This window comes from Crocuta crocuta, unplaced genomic scaffold, assembly GCF_008692635.1.
Source record: "Crocuta crocuta isolate KB4526 unplaced genomic scaffold, BGI_CrCroc_1.0 scaffold197, whole genome shotgun sequence".
NCBI lineage: Eukaryota > Metazoa > Chordata > Mammalia > Carnivora > Hyaenidae > Crocuta > Crocuta crocuta.
In genome coordinates, this window is record NW_027532002.1 from 9,730,956 (window position 1) to 9,749,094 (window position 18,139).

The window sequence follows — 18,139 nt, forward strand, 5'->3', positions numbered from 1 at the left end:
CCAGGGCGGAGAGCTCACCTGCAGTAATGGGAACCAGTCCCCAGTGGCCGGCCCCTCCCTGCAGCCACCAGGGCTTCTTTCTGCATTATTTATTTATTTCTAAGACCTTGAGGGGGGGACAGAAGAAGAAAAGGAAGTGATTTTTCTTCTTAATAGGTTTGCTCTTCTCGCTCTGGGTGGAATCAATGTGAGCGAGTGGAGTTGAACACACTCCTTAACCTCCCCCTCCCCTCCAAACTGCTTCCTTCCATTGTAAATAATTCAGACAAAATGAAATAATCATGTGCTGGTAATTACCACCCCTCCCCCTCCCCCAAACGAATGATTGCTGCAGTGTGGTCCCCCTGGATGTTGCAGGGCCATTAATGGTGCCCCTGCTTGTGGCCAAGTTGAGGCTGGGGTGCAGGTGGGGGGGAGGCTGAAGGTGAGCGCAGGAGGGTGGCAGGCTGTCACTGCTGCGCCGGAAGGGCCACGCCACTGGGCTTGCAAGACAACTGGCTGGCTTTCTGCTAAAGGGTCTGGAAACAGCACAAATACAAACCTGCTGCCCTACACCAAATTCTTATTGTTTCATTCTAATATCCTTTCTGCATGAGAATAAAGCCTCTGTGAGACGCTCCAAGCTTCTCCCTGCCCCAAAACAAGTATACCTTTTTTTCCCAGCCTCACTTCCTCATAGAGTGGATTTATTTTTCTTTACATGAACATCTTGCTCACCAGGGTGGGCCTCATTAACAAGAATTTTTAGGGGAGGAGCGAATAGTTCTTTTGCTTCAGAGCATCCAACAAGTTCAGGCAAGGATGGCGTCAGTTCCAGTATGAAGAGATGATCTCGACCCCATAGAACACAGTGGTCACCAAAACAGAAGTCTCTCCTAACAAAACTGCGTGTGTGAACAGTACAAGACCAGGACCGTGTGGTGGAAGGCATCTCATTTGGATATCAGTAATTTACAGGGGCCTCACTATGAGTAATAGTTATTCTCTGCAGACTCCCCATCTTTGTGGAGAATTAAAGAAGCTGTCAACAATTATTTTGACAACAGCATAGACAGGACTGTTAGGATCCCAGCTTATTATTGATAGGTGGCATGTGGCCTTTAAATAAAAGCTGGACACAGGAAACTGAACCCAGACACACGCAGACAGAATCCTGACTCTTCCTTCTTGCTCTCACTCCCTCCTCTGAAGCTGGCGGGGTCAGCCTTATGGAGCAAGGCTCGAGGCCTTTGAAGCCGGAGGTTACCCTAGGCTTCCCCAATACGATCGGAGTAGAAGTGGATCCCTTCTCTCTGACACTTTTCTCAGGACCAAGGATGACAGAGGCCATGAGGCCCTAACTCTGACTTGTCCAATATAGTAGCCACTAGCCACATGTGGCTATTTACACTCACACTAATTAATTTAAGATAACTAAAATTTAAAATCCAGTTCCTGAGTCACACTGGCACATTTCAAGTGTCAGCGGCCACACATGACTAGAGGCATCATACTGGACGTGCAGACATAGAACGTCCCCATCACTTTAGAAAGTTCTATCAGACAAGGCTGTTCTAATGTCAGCACGCTGTAGAACATAGACAGATACACTCCCTACGTAGGAGGAAGTCTTTCAAAAGGAAAGGAACAGGATCTTTAACCTTAAGTCATGTCTATATTTGGTGCAACTGTTTAAGCAAATGTAAATATCCATGAGAAACAAGTGCAAATACCAGTGTTTTAAAAATCCTGTTTCTATGCTAATAAGCTTTAAGGCAGGGCATTTTCAGGTGCTTAGTAAATGCATCCCTCAGTTTGGTTAATTTCCCTCTTGTATATGAAGTTCTTCTTCTTCTCACCTGTAAGTGGACTTCACATCCAACGTTGAGCCCAATGTGGGGCTTGAACTCACAACCCTGAGATCAAGACCTGAGCTGAGATCAAGACTCTGGACGCTTAAACCACTGAGCCACCAAGGCACCCTCCATAAGCTGTTCTTAACTGCTAACATAGGGCAGTTTTTGGAGAGAGGGAAAAGCACATATCTTGGGTGACGTGATATTTTTTTCATATCCTAAAAAGAGAACAGTGATTCTACTGATAACATGACAATTTTGCATTAAAGAACTTAGCAGCCTAGATAAGACATCCGTTCATTGCTCATGTAGTCACTTTCCTAAGCAAGGTTTACACTGAGGGTTGCCAAGCCCCCAGCACTTTGCTAGGATAAATCTCCTTTTAAGATTTTGCACTCACAAAGGAGAAAGAAACCAACTGCTGTAACAGTGCATGACAACGGCCATCAGAGAAGCGCAGGGAAAGAAAGCACTTGGGGGTTTAGAAGCAGGGGAGCGCACCTAAGGCCAGGGAAGCAGGGCGGCTTCCTGGAAGAAGTAGCCTTTGAGCTGGACCGTAGGGCAGAAAGTGACTGGAGGTGTGCAAACTCAGGGAGACAGGGGAAAGAAGGGGGACTTTGTTTGGAGAACCCTGGACACCTCAGGTGAGTTGGGTGGTAAGCTAAGTAAAGGGAAGTGGGGGGAAGAAAGGGCCAGAAAGGCAGATCACAGATGTGACAGAGGACCTGAATGTTAGACTGGGCCCAAAAGTCACCACCCTAATATCGTCCCAGTGACATGCAGACTCCAGCACCTGCCTTTATTAATGAAGGGTGGTCACTTTTATCCATACCTGTAACTACTTAAGAGCCTCTGTCCATTATCATCACCCCATGATTGGTGCTCCATGTTATGAGAAGTAATTATGTCATCAGTTAAAATGCCAGGTGGCCACCAGCACCACAATCCACTCACATTTCCATGTAGCTCCTCTCCTTCCCTAAAATGTTTACCAGATAGCTCAATTCGTCTTCATCGCGAAAGATCTTTTACCAGAGCTGCACAATTTCCCTGCGAGAGGGAAAGAAAGAAAGGACTCATCCTCAAGGAGCAGAGATTTGTCGCAGGGGTGGAGCGAAGAACCCTGGTCCTGGTCCTAAAGCCAGAAGACAACTTGGGTCCCGTTCTGTCATTCGGCAGCTGGGACACTGCGCTAAGCATATACATGCTGTGACCCTCAGTTTCTTATCTTCCCAGGACATGGAAGGAGATAAATGATGCCTGCCCTCCCTCAGCTACAAAATACTGGGGAACCAGAACCTATTATTGCATTTAGATAAGAGTTTGGAATAGTTGGTATTGATTCATCATCTGACAAAAATAAATCCACAATAAGTTTCTCTTTGTAAAGAATGTCCTTTTCCTCTTCAAAGTACCAACTTTCTTCCTAATGAAATTACTATTTTTTAAAAAAATATGTTATATCCACATCAGAGCTACTTTGTCTGATCTTTTGGGATTCGCTTTTCTTCTTAGCTTTTGTCTGTTAATTTAAGAGAAAGCAAAGGATTTAGGTGGTGATTTACATTTTGCAACTGACTGTGAATTTCTTGAATTCCTACTTTGTGCTTAAAATCCTCTTCCTGGCCAGGGAGGACACAGAAGCAGTACGGAGGGTGGGGAGGGGCGGAGGGCTCTGACCACAAAAAGGCTGTAATCTAATTAGTTACTTAAGATACTTTATGTTGTCATATTATGTAAGCAGTTATGGAAACAAAAGAGTTACTAACGGTCAAATTGTAGTTGAAACTATATGTGCTTCAGAGCGTAGAACAATGGAGAATTCTCCTAAGACAGGAGGAGCCGGCCAAGTTTCATGAGGTAGGTGAGTTCTGTGTGAGCCCTGAGGGGCAGGCAGGATTAACTTGACAGGAGAAGGAAGGGTCCCCGGGAAGTGAGAAGTCTAGACAATGGTTACCAGCAACACTGTGACCTTGGAGCGGTGAGAAAAGTGGCCAGGGCCAGTGAACAGAAAACACTGGAGGATCAAAGGAAATAAGGTTGGGTCAGAATATGAAAGATTCAGAAGTTTAGCTCCTTTGAACAAATAAATGTCTTTTGATAATTTAAGTTATATGGGGTCACACGTAACTCACTGCAATGCGCAGAAGATAAATAAGATGGCCTCTCTGGTTCCAGACACTGGGATTCTGGGACAGAGGACCAGGCCTCCTGACAAATCAGTAGCTGAACCCACTGATGTGGGTGAGGCAAGGAGCCTCCTGGAGAAACCTAAACCAACAAGCCAACAAACTTGAACTGTTTTTAGAGCTGTTGGTGAGATGATTCTGTGTCTGTCTTGAGAGGGGAGGGCATGAGAAGCCGGGTTGAGGGGGAGGGTGGAGAGATGACAGGAAAAACTTACTTACCTACCGTGTGCGCTGGAGTCTGGCAGGGCGAGCTGGCCTGTGAAGAGGGCCAGAGAGCCACATAGGAGTGGGGATCCTGGATGACGGACAGGGCCAGGTTCCTGGAGCCACCTGCCGCAGCTGACCCGGTGGCATCCACATACCTGGGTAGGAACCAAGACGGGGAACCTCAGTACGTTCCTTTAACGCCAAGACGCTCATGCAGCAATACTCTGGGGCTCACTTCTGAGAAACCACCAAGCAGTCACAGTCCCCATGAAAACCGGTCGTATGAGTGGGAGCAGGTCAGTCTTTCAGTATCCACACCTGAGCAAAGGAAGAAGGCTCTGTGTACCAGGCCAAAAGTAGCCATGTGGCGGAGGCAGCAAAAGCCAGAAATTGTGGTTGATTAGATATAGTATCAAAAATATGTACCTTGGGGTACCTGGGTGGCTCAGTCAGTTAAGTATCTGACTCTTGATTTCGCCTCAGGTCATGATCTTGGTGTTCGAGAGTTTGAGACCCGCCTCAGGTTCTGCACTGACAGTGCTTAGCCTGCTTGGGATTCTCTCTCTCTCTCTCTCTCTCTCTCTCTCTCTCTCTCTCTCAAAATAAATAAATAAACTTAAAACTATATGTATTTATGGGGTGCCTGGGTGGCTCAGTCGGTTAAGCATCCGACTTCGGCTCAGGTCATGATCTCACGGTTCATGAGTTTGAGCCCTGCTTCAGGCTCTGTGCTGACAGCTCCGAGTTTGGAGCCTGCTTCCAATTCTGTGTCTCCTTCTTTCTCTGCCCTTTCCCCACTCATTCTCTCTCTTTCTCTCTCTCAAAGAGAAATAAACATTAAAAAATGTATATGTATTTTATGTCCCCTACACTCCATGCGAAGAGTGTAGTTCCCCACTCTGACTTTGGGCATGACCAAGTGAATTGCTTTGACTGCGAACTGTTAGACAGGCCACGGGCTGAGGTTTAAAATGTGCTTGTGTGGTGGGACTTGCCCTTTTTAGGCTTCTGCCACAACTCTGAGAAGACTATGTCCCAGTTAGCCCCTTGGTCCAAGTCAGAGCCGACCTGGACCCACAGGATAAAGCAGAGCCACCCCGCAGCCAGCCTGCAGATCCTTGAGAACAGACGACATAATACAATCCACACGAGCTGGAAATCCAAGTTACATAGATTTCAGAATACAACACTCCACAAGCTGGGATTGTCCTCGCCGACCTTAGTGAACACACCCATCAACAAACGATAACCTTATTGTGCTATTCACAACAAGAGACTGTGAAGGGCCCCACACAAAGAGTTTTGTTTTATTTTTTCTATTGAAAGCAGTGGTTTACTCCAGCTTTGGCTAAAATAAAGCACAATGGTGAACAAAAGCTAAAACTTGCACCAGCTACAAGCTGGGTTTCACAGTGGAAACTTTTGGAATTCACACTTTTTTTTTTCATTCAGCACATTGTGTCTTGCTTTTCCTCTTCTTTCTTTTCTTCTTTTTTTACTTTTTATTTTGAAATAACCTTAGACTTACAGCAAAGTTGCAAAACTAGTACAGAGAGTTCATATATTCCCTTCACCCGGTGCTAACATTTATTTGGATTTCATCAGTTTTTCTAGTAATGTCCTCTTTCTGTTCCGGGATCCAACCCAGAATCCCACCCACAATGTTCTGTCTCCTTGGTATCTTCAGATCTATGACAATTCCTTAGTCTTCCTTGACATTCACATCCTTGACACTTTAAAGATTGCTGGTCAGTTGTTTTTCAGGACATGGGGCGCATGGGTAGCTCAGTCAGTTGAGCTCCCGACTTCGGCTCAGATCATGATCACACGGTTTGTGGGTTCTAGCCCTGCATCAGGTTCTGTGCTGACACTTCAGAGCCTGGAGCCCGCTTCAGATTCTGTGTCTCCCTCTCTCTCTGCTCCTCCCCAGCTTGCATTCTCTCTCTCTCTCCCCTCTCTCTCTCGTAAAAATAAATATTAAAAAAAAATTTTAAAGAATGGATTTGTCTGATGTTTTTTCATATTTGGAGTGAGGTTATGCATTTTTAGTAAGCATACCACGAAACCAATGTTGGCTCCTTCTCAGTGCATCATGGGAATAGAGGGTGAGGGAACTGTTTTATTACTAGTGATCACTTATTACTTGATCACTTGGTGAAGGGAGTATCTGCTGGATTTTACCATTGTAAAGTTTCCATTTTTCCTATATAATTAATAAAATCTTGAGAAAGATACTTTAAGACTATACAAATATCCTGTTTTTCCTCAAACCTTCATCTGCTGCACTGGCAGGGTAGATCTTGCTTGCAACATTACTACTGTGGCATTTGCCAAACGGTGGCTCATTCACCTGAAACTAGAAGGGAAGCAGCTCATGAACGTGAACCGTCCCTTTGCTTCCCAAGTTCAACCCAACCAATAACGAGATTTGAACTAAATGTGCCAAGGGGTAAGAAAGGTCCAGTTCCTGAAATGAAATAGTCTCAGCCACAATTTCTGGGCTGTTTTGCAGACTCAACTGAACAGCAGTTGACAGATCTTGCTTAGAAGGCAAAGAGGAAAACAACCAGGGAGCATAGCCAACCTCCATGCTAATAAAGGTGAATAAAGCCATGACATAGAACAGAAAACCGCAGGACTCTGTTTAACACAACCAGGGACTCAACATAGTTCACCAACTACCTTGTTTTCCATTTGTAATTAGAGTCACAAAGAAGCAGCTTCCTTGTGTGCCGCCCGCAAGCAGAGCCACAGACAACATCCTCATTTTCAATACTTCTTCCCCTTTATCTCACTCTGCCTGATGCCTAATAAGCTGATTGCTATTTACTTTGGCCCAACAGCTAATCTGTTAATGATTGATTTTAAATTTTTACAGTCATTTGTCTCTGGCAGGACCTGAGACTGCAAAAGGCAGTCCTTTCCTACCTGATGAATTGGCTTTTTGAAGGAAGGAAGGAAGGAAGGAAGGAAGGAGGGAGGGAGGAGGAGGGACGGAAGTAAAGAGAGTGGAGAAAAGAGAGAGAGGGAGGAAGGAAAGGGCGGGAAGAAAAAAGAAAGAGAGGGAGGAAAGAAAGGGAGAGATGGAGGGAGGAAGAAAGAAGGAGGGAGAGAAAGAAAGTGAGAGAGGGAGGGAGATTGGTTTAAGTCAAAAGTCTTCATGGTTGCATTCTGCTGACCAACAATTGACATTTAATGAGAAATTTCGATGCAAAAGAAGAAACAGTGACTCTTCCTCTAAAATTCCTCTGCCTTTGAAATGATCAGCAAATAATAAAAGTGGACGTTCTGCTAATCGTGGCATGGGATAAAGACCCTCTTCCATATGAGGTAAATTGTAATCATACTATAAATTTACAGAGCCTAAAATTCTTAATTAACAAAATTGATGTTCATTGCCCAACTCGAATGGGATAACTAAACTAACACTATCCCTGTCTCTTAAAAAGATCTAAATTGCACACCATATATGCATTTTTTTGCAGCATATATGCAAAGAGAATTTTGCTTTCCACAAATTAAAAAACCCACTGTTGAATAGACAATGGTTATTTTAATTGGTAGCACACAGTGGTGCTCTGCAATTTAATCAGTGCTTCTAAAAATAAAACCATGGATCACCACCATGATCTGGAACGGAGAGCAAACCCTGCGCATGAGAGCACTGCGTGCATCTATAAACATTGCTTCTTCCACAAAGTCAAGCCTGCCTCAGGGACGCCATCCTTAATTTTATAAATAAGAATGAACCCCAAGGCCAGCATTCCCATCAACTATTTATTAAAACGCACTCCAAGACCTCCCATCTCAAAATGGAATGAAACTCATCCAAGTGTCTCTGAAGAAATGAGTGATTTAAAACGTGAACTAGCACTTGTGCAAAACGAAAGGGAAGGACCCTGGTACAGAGTGGTGTTTTGGTATCTCTAAGTGGTGGCTGGTCTTCCTGGAGAGCCAGTGTTATAAATTAACAGATCAGACATTTTTGCAGAGCCTCTAAAAGGAAAGGCTCAACTGTTTGAAGGATAAAAGCCCTAATCTTATTAATATTTTAGAGCCTGCAAGACACCGAGGCTCCATCTGCTGTTAGCACTACCTGAGAAAGAATCGAGGAGGCTGGGGGACAGAAACCGCGGCCCCCCAAATAGTCTCCTGACCTTCCTGAGAGGCAGATATCATGTGACAGCAATTGCCTATCTCAGCAGACACGCTGGAAACAGGAGAAAGTGTTAAATATAACCAGGTAGACAGTGATGAATTGACATACTGAAAAATCGAACACTTCAGTAATCAGCCTAAGGATCTGATATCAACAACATTTTTCAGTTTTGTCCAAATTCATTGAAAGGTGTACTTTAGCAAGTTCACTTCTCATTGGTAAGACCTTTCATCTTTATGCTGCTTTTCTGATTGGATTCTGTGTCATCAATGGTTTGGGTGGCTCTGTGCACAGGAAGCAGACAGACTGTTCCCTTGGAGAGAAGAAGGACTGGAATGAGCGCAAATATAAATGGATCTTACCCCAACATTAATTAAAACACTATTAAATATCTATCAAAATGGTTATTTAGAAAGAATTATTAAAGCTATGGTATATGAAAATGCATCAGGTACTGTGTTCTAACAGCCCAGTAAACCTGAAATATTGAAGTATTGCCCTCTATTTTGTGGTAGGAAGCTTCTATAATGATAATTCTAATTACAGAACTCTAATTAATGGTCTACATGGTCTCAGATAACTTCATTAAATATTTGGAATATTTATATTATCCAAAGACAATCTCTATCCATTAGGCTAAGGAAATCCTTTAAAATAACTTTTTAAAATGCTACTGATAGGCTTTTCTTTTTATGAGACACATAAGTCATACAATTTACTTTAAGGTTTCATTCATCTCTGCAGCAGTATTGCAAAAATTCTTTAACTAAAAACCACTTTTGTCCCTGGTGGAGATGTAACAAGGCGTTCAGCTGAGGTCAGTCTGCCCTTCAAGATTTAAATTAAAAACTGGCTCAAGTGTTCACTCCACATCCTGTGGGAAGTCTGATGCTCTCCCCTAGATTTCTGAGAGTTCCGGAGAACCTATACTTTTATAGTCATTCTCTAGAGCTCCAGTGACTTCTCTGGGCTGGATTCTTGACCTCACTGTCTCTCACCTCCTAGGGCTGCCCCTCGCCAATTTAGATTTTGAAGGTAACCCCTTTTACTTGATTTCTGCCAAAACACCACACAAAAACAGTAATCGTGTGAACAATATTTGTGTGGAACAGACTTTCTATGTCCTTAGAAGTCTTTCATCAGGTCCATCCTATGCCACCATCTTGCTTTCTCTCCCTTACTTAGTCTGTCTCTCCTCTTCTTTCTCCTCTGCTCTCCGCCGTGCACAAATTCCTGTAAACTTCTTCCACAGAGCAATTTGCTCTCTCCTAGTCTAGCTCCAGACTGTTCAAGCTATCTCCAGAGGCCTTATCTTCTTAGCCAAATGCTCCCATTAAGGTGGTAGACAGTCTCCTCCCTGAAAGGAATTCCTGGCTAGCTCTTAAAATAACTGCATTTTCCTCTGGGCTGCGCATTATAAGAAAGCTCTGACTCATCCCTGCAAATATTCAGGAGAAGAAACACAAGGACAACTAATTTTGTGATAAGTACCATAAGAAAACATGAAGGGTCTACAACAGATAGGAATATTGAATCAGAATTTGGAGCCACTATTCCTTGGGAGCAGAACTTTGAGGAGATTCTGCTTTCAAATTCACCCAGGAAAGGATCAATGAAAGGACTGATTCATAGACAGGTAGAGTTGGAGACGAACCTCTATCTCAGTATCTTCATAAGCCCCAAAGCTCCTGACTTTTCTCAGAAAGTTCTGTGTGGGAACACATAAATGGTGCGGTGTGGGTGAGTGACTGATTTCCTCTTGCAGACTGAGTTAGAACCTAAGATGAGACAATGAGTTGCTATTTGGATGGGTAGAAAGAATTCCAGAAACTGACAAGAAGTCACTTGCTTTCCATTTACTCCCAGCTTGAATATGGGATACAAAGCATCTCTCCAATACCCATAAGCTTCAAGCCACTCAGGCTTGATAATAGCATGTGATAATAGCATGTGACTTACATGCCCCCATTAGATCAAGAGCCTTAGCAGAATATTAAAGACCCAGATTCATGAAGACAAACAGAGGATGACTCAATTCATTGGCAAATTCATACACATCCTAACCCTAACAGGATAAGTCAAGCAGAAGAATTTTATTTTAAAGTAGGTGGCTATTCAATGAATTTTTTTTCTGGCTCTCTGGCAAAGTAATGATAATATCTAAGCAGATGATGAAAATAAGCCAACTAGGTTCAAGCCTAACCAGTAATTTTTATCTTAGTTCACTTCTGGAAGTGTATATTCAATGTTTACTATGGCCAACTCCATGGGAGGCAAAAGTGAGAATTCCCATCTCCATACATTGGGATAAAATCGCTGCATCAGGCACCTGGGTGGCTCAGTCAGTTGAGCGTCCAACTTCAGCTCAGGTCATGATCTCACAGTTTGTGGGTTCAGAGCCTGCACTGGGCTCTGTTCTGACAGCTGAGAGCCTGGAGCCTGCTTACATTCTGTGTCTCCCTCTCTCTCTGCCCCTCCCCCGCTCACACTCTGTCTCTCTCTCTCTTTCTCTCTCTCTCTCTCAACAATAAATAAACAATAAAAAGTTTTTAAAAAAATCATTGCAAACTGCTTGAGAGATACTTGAGTGGTTAATTTTATTAAAACTCGGTTGCAACCAATATCACCCAGCTATAATACGATTGCCCTATCAAAGACATGCTAGACAAAATTTGCCCACGCACAGAGGAAAATGTTGCCTTTCAAGGGACCTAGAAAGAAAGTGACTTATAATTGGTCAAATGTTATCCTTTAAATCACAATAGATATGATTTGATGAATTCATACTGAATTCATTCACATAGTCAATATATGATAATAAATAGCAAACATTTTTATAATGCTTTCTGTAAACCAAGCACTGTTATAAGACCTTTTCATATACTGACACGTGTATTCATCACAGCAAGGCTGGTAGGCAGGTCCGACCATTATTCCCGTTTTATAAGTGGGGAAACCAAGACTTGGAGAGATAATATAACTCACCTGTGGCCACACAGATAACAAGTTGTCAAACTGGCATTTGTATACAGGGGGTCTGGCTGCCCAGTCTTTTACACTTGGCTTCTGTGCCCTAAGCAGCTTCCACTAAATGTGGACCTACTGCTGATTCAAAGCAATGTTCACAATAGCAGCACCAAAAAATGAGAACTGGCTTCCTGTAGTCTGATTACCCACTAAGTACCTGAGGTTTCAAGACACATGAAAACCTCACGAATCCAACCTACCTGTAGGGAGGGCAATGGCCAAATTAAGAGAATTTGCATTATGAAGTATTTTAGAATGTACTGCTTTGGTTACTTCCAAATGCATATAATGCCTTCAACCACAAGCCCTTAAGTGTGTCAAGTACAGGCTCCAAGGACCTGCTTAAATAAACAAATAATTATGATTTGCATACGACGTTTCATATGCCAGAATATTAAAAATAATTTAACACATTCCCTATACTCCTACTTGGGACTATTGCAAACCATTGCTCCCTTGAAAATATCAGAGTAAATATCAGCCTGGCCAAGTGAACTAGTGTGTGCTTCGAATTAATTGAGGATGCATTAGTGAGATTATACTGCAGCCAGAACAGTGGTTCCATATCTCTAACCTAATCCATGAGATATTGAAACACTGGAAAATATATCTTACTCAACTTCATCTTGCATTTAAGCACCCTCTTTGACATAGCCAGTTGGCAACCAAATACAAGCATATTTGTACTTGAATCAAGACGCTGGGTAGAGTGCATTCCTCCAACTCTCAAAATGCAATTCTCTCTTCACTTATTATCCCAGCCTTTAATTTGCATATAACAAACACTTGTTTGTGCACTTGTTTAATTAATTGTTGCTTAATAATTCCCTTTTTCTCTCCTAAGCCTCCAAATACTAGGTATATCCGACACAGCTGGCTGCCCTCTGGTCTTCCTCTGTGGCGAGGCCAGAATCTGTTCAGATAGCTACCCCTCCCACACATAACCCAGGATTAATCCTAAACTGATTCGAGCCAGTGATAGATTTAGGTGTGTAGGTGAACAAATGTCAACTGAAGGCATGCTGGGCTTCTGTGTGGAAGGATATACAAGGAAGAGAGAGGCTCCTTCCATTTCTATTGAATGTTACTGTGTCCAGATATGGTGTCTGGAATGACAGCAGCCGTTTATGACTATGACATCAGCTAACCTGAAAATGACAGAACAGAAAGGTGAGACGGAGTGGGGCCAGGCTTGATGTTAGTGAGCCATCAAACCAACCAACCACAGAACCCCTCTACTTTCAAATCTCTGGTTATATGAAATAATAGATGTCCTTACTGGTTTAGCAACTTGAGTCAGGGTTTTCTGTTGCTCATGGCTGACAGTAGCCTAAAGGAGACTGCAGAAAGCATGATTATATAACTCACTTTAATTAATTTGTTCAACATGTGCTAACTGAACATCCACTAGCCCCAGGCATTGTTCTAAAACTTGGGGCCAGACCAATAAATAAAACAGACAAATCTTTGCCCTTATCAACATAATGTTCTAGTGGGAAATTCACTTCGTGTTATGCCTTATACACCTTCTGTGATGCCTTATATACTTACCACAGCACAAAATGGGGACAGAGAAGTCATCTAACCCTGGAAGGATGGGAAGAAAGATGCATCTATTATCCGTCAGGACTCGTTTCAAGGGCTATATCATTCAGTCACCACAGCTGCATGGTGGGGCTGGTGTTATGGCCCCATTTTGCCGATGAGGACGCTGGTGCTCAGAGATCATACATGGCAGAGTCAGGATAAAAATCCAGATCTTCAACATCAACTCTGATGCTCTTTTGGCGCTAGTGCTACATTAAGCCTGCAGGCTAGTGAGTGGGTCAACAGTGGAGCAGAGTCGGAGACCCAAGGGATCCTGGTGTGCTGTCAGACCAACACAGAGACATCGTGTGCCCTGTGTGGATTGTGAACAGGATGAGGCAGTAAAATTCAGGACAATCCCAAACAGATGGACATCTGGCATTCGTGAGATAAGCACTCAGAGCTTTTGATGAGTCAGTAACGGTGCAGGAAGGAGCAGAGGTGAGTCTGTGATTTCCTGGCCTGTCAGCTCTGAACCAGGCTGTCCTGCAAGGGATGTGACCCTACCCTCTGTGGAAGATAAACACAAGTGCTCCTGGATCACGGTTAGGCATACAGAAAGGGGGAGTTCACTTGAGAGCCGTATGTTTTGCAATAATAATGCACAAATGAATCCTTCCCAAACTTTGGCTTGGTGGGCTGCTTAGTGACATAATGATGGTGGCTTCCATTTAGTGAGCATTTAATGTATGCCAGGCAATGTGCGAAGTCCTGTAGGATCACATTATGAAGTTAATTCTACTCTTAGTCTTATTTTTGCAGATGAGGAAACCAAGGCACAGAGAATTTTAGTAACATTAGTAATCATGAAATAGGAGGCAGACCTGGGACTCGAACCAAGTCTGGCTGAAATTCTCCACTCTGATTCAGGACAGTGCTTCTCAGCCTGTCTAGAGTGAAGAACCGGTTTGGCCACTTGTTTGTTTCATCCAGTCTTCCATGGACTGATACGAAGTTCTCATATGCTTAGAGATTCCCACTGTATAAGACTCAGAGCCCAACCTGCTCCATATCCTGTAAAATAATCCTCTGACCACTTCTTGGATGGGGTGGCAATGTCAAGTCACTCTGACACCTTGAGATCTAAACACTGCCTCTCAATTTATGTATTTGTCTCGTTGTGGACCAGTAGTAAACAGTTCACAGACCGGCACTGGTCCACAGACCACACTTTGAACAGAACTGATAGAGGACACTTCACCTGCAGCCCGCTAATCTTGCAAAGGCAAGGAGGCCCCTTAACAATGATTAACGTTTGTATGCACATGTACATCGCAGAGAAGGAAAGCCCAACACTAAAAAATCCAAATGAAAAAGGAAAAGAAAGGAAGCAAAGACATTTACAAAAAGGTAGTTCCCAGACCTAAAAGCATCTTTGATACTATAAACCAATGTGATACAGCTGTCTAACAGTAGAAGTCATTCGCTGGAATAGTATACAGTGCTTGGAGGAATAGACATAATGCTAAATAGAAAACAAGAGTAACACACATCCAGGATAATCCCAATCTCTAACACATCAAAATATGCTATCAAGAAAGGACTCTATAAAGTATCTTGTTTCTAATTGTAATTTGGTAGATGATTTTAGCTAGCATCAATGTTTCTTCTTAACATACTTATAAATATCTCCTTATTTTAAGAAAAACATTATAAATTCATTCTCATGAAGGTGTAAATGATAATAACCAATAATATTTTCCAGGGAGCATTTACCTTTTAATAGGAGACATAGTTAGCCAAAAGGAATGAATTGTCAAATTTCAATTAGCTAGGCATTAGGAATATTACTTTGAAATCAGGCAACTGAAAGAGGCAGACTGGAATCTCTGATATATATGGCATGCGCCTCATAAGCTTGGTGCCAGATCTTCACTTTCCAAATGAAAAAACAAGAGTCCTTGTCTACAACAACAAATCATGAGACCAAAACAGAGATCCTGCCTTGGTCACCCACTCTCCATCTTGAGATCATGAGTTCAAACCCCACGTTGGGTGTAGAGATTATTTAAATAAATAAAGCTTAAAAATATATACTTAATCCAATTTAAAAAAACACACAGAATAAAACAGTTCACAATGTCTGAAAAATAGATATTAAAAAAGTGAAGCAATGCATTTAGTTTACTTTTTCCTCCTACAACACAGTATTATTTCTGACTCAACAAGAATTTACTGATTGTATCTCTCATAGCACTTCCCACGGTAGGTGTTTAAAATGAATACATTTAATCAAAGTACATTGAGTTCAAATTTTAACCATTTCTTCCTAAGGAAATTTGTGGAAGTCAGTGCATAAATTATGAATGATTTGGTAAATTCCAAAGCAATAGTATATTCTGGTAACTGTTTTATTTTTCCACTAAGCCACTTAAAGTATCTCAGGGCTGAACTACACTATGTACATTAAGTGTTATCACTTTATAATGTATTTAGAACTCAACAGACTCCCTTTCCCCTCACCTCACCATCAGATGATCCACACAGGTCGAATTTGGTGTCAAGCAAATTAAAAGTGTTATTTTATTATCCAAAGTAATTGTTTTAGTATCAGCAGGCCATTATGCTGAATTGGCTATGCTGGTGATTATGCCATTAAGAATGTGGGGCTAACTATTGGTTTAGCTGAATGCCCATGTTTGTGCAAGCCTTCTTTAAGCTCTCCTCTGTGTGGCAAATCATTCTTAACTGGGTACTCCAAATGGTCTGTGTACTTCAGATGTATTTTTCTAAGCCATTAACACATTGAGGCCCCTCCCCCAATCCCCCAAGCGATCATTAATTAACAGTGTAAGAAGAAAGAACCAGGCCTCCCATTGTGATGCGGCTGGGACCAAACCTTTCAGCAATGATCTTGCTCAGAACCAGGCAGTCTTTGGAGGAGATCTCTTATTCACATCAAATATGCTATCACGGGAATGGGGGTGTTGGGAAGGCAGAGTGTTAGAATAGCGATTACATTAAAAGCATGTGTTAAAAATCTGCTGGATATGGATATGTTTCTGAAAGCTGCAAGGAATCTCAATCTTGTAAGGAATTTTGAAATGGACTCCTTAACTTGGCCTTCAAATAGCTCCCATTATCTGAGGACTCACTAAGTGCTGAGACCTTATATTAGGTGATTCAGGTATCATCACCGATGCTTACAACTTTCTGCCAGGTTTTCTATTTTATAGATGGGGAAAAGCTTAGAGAGGAGAGCCTACCTAAGCCTTATGGCCACCTGGAAGTTATATCAAAGATCCACTTGGTAGGCTTCTATTACATACCGACTCCCTAAAACACCTCCCCGCGGCTCTGAGTTTACAATCTATGTCAAAGGGTAGCCCATCTAAGCATATACCTGAGAACCATGTGATTAATCATAAAACCAGCAAAACCCACAAAAATACTCAGAAACAAACATTGCAAAAATCTGTGACACACACTCACACACAGGGACATTCTCACCTGAGACTCAGAATTGTGAAGTACCCAATTCTCCCCCCAAATTAATCTATACATAAAATGCAATTCTAATGAAAATCCCCTAAGGATCATCTTTGAACCTTTGAAAACTGATTCCAAAATCTCTCTGGAAGAATAAACATTCAAAAGTAGCCAGGAAAACTCTAAAGATGAATAGTAATGAGATATTAAAACGTGTGGTCCTGGCACAGAAACGCATGGAGTAATCAAATGACCATAGTAGAGCCTAGGAAGTATATATAGGCATTCAGTACATAATAAAAGTAGCATTTTATATCAGTGGAAATAAGATAAATTATTCAAGAAATGGTTTTGAAAAAACTAGCTAGCCATTTGGAAAAAATAAATAGAGTTGGATCCCAGCCTCATTCTTAATGCGGAGTTAAATTCCAGAGGGATCCACAAAATTACAACAAATGTAAAACCTGGAACTGTAAAAGTAATAGGGGAAAAAAGAATAAAGACTTTTATTATCCAGGAAAAATGGCAGTCTTTCTTATCATGAGTCAAAGGCCAGAAATGAAAAGAGGAAACCTGGTAAATTTTATTTTGTAAAAAAATGTAAAACCCTTGTAATACAAAAAAGGCAAATGACAAACAAAAATATTTACAGCAAACATGATTTGCAAAGAGTTAATATCACTAATCTAAAAACTACTTTCTTCTTTATATTTTCCAACATTGTTTGATATTTTACAATGAACATGTAGCATTTTTCTACCAAGAAAAATAATGAGGCTGTTTTTATTTTTTAAATGAAACATTTGTTTAACCATACCTATTTCCTCCAGCACATAACTTCCAATATTTGAAGGAACCGAGCGATAACTTTAGATTACACCCTTGCAACCTTAACCACAAAGATCTCAAAGTCGGATGTGCTTAAGAATCACCCAGGAAGGTTTTATTTCAAGGGTAAAGGAAATTTGCCTTTAAAATTTAACAAGCATCTTGATGTGTCTCACCTGTTAATCTCACTTTGAAAGCTACTGTAGTAGCATCTCCAATCACAGCACATTTTAACCTGTGAAAAGTACACTGAGAGACTATCTTGAATTTAGGAAGAGATGAAGAATGGTCCCGGGCTTCTTAAAGAAGCCATTGAAGAATTGCCTTCTCTGTCTCCCAGCTTTGGTGGCCTCTTAAGATCTGATGTTAAAATGTTGGTCCTAAATAAAACTTATTATCTAAGTTTTATCCTCAAGATCTCTTACATTTTATGCCAGGAAACCAATTCTGGGTATGACACTGTATTCTCCCCAGTTCTATGATGTGAAGTATGAGCTCTGTCCTCTGCAGTTAAATGACCTTTATAGGAATTCAATCTTCTGCGTATAGTCTGAGTTTCATTTACCATATATGTCCTCTAAATTGAAATTAAAAATTTGGATTCTTTACTGGAACTTTCCTGCTTCATCATGACAATATGGTTTTTTCATATATTTGGAATGGCTTTGCTAATTTCTATTGGCTCTTTTTCCCTTCCTGAGTTTTAACTTCAATGTTAGGATCTTCACAGGCTTTAAGTATTGAGACACTAGTTCAGTTCACTAGCTATGTGTGGAGTCTTGTCATATCTACCTTGTTGGAATAGAAACTCAAGATTTCAAGTCAATTGATGACATGTCTAGATTTAAATAATGGTCTATTTTGAGAGCTCTTCCTAT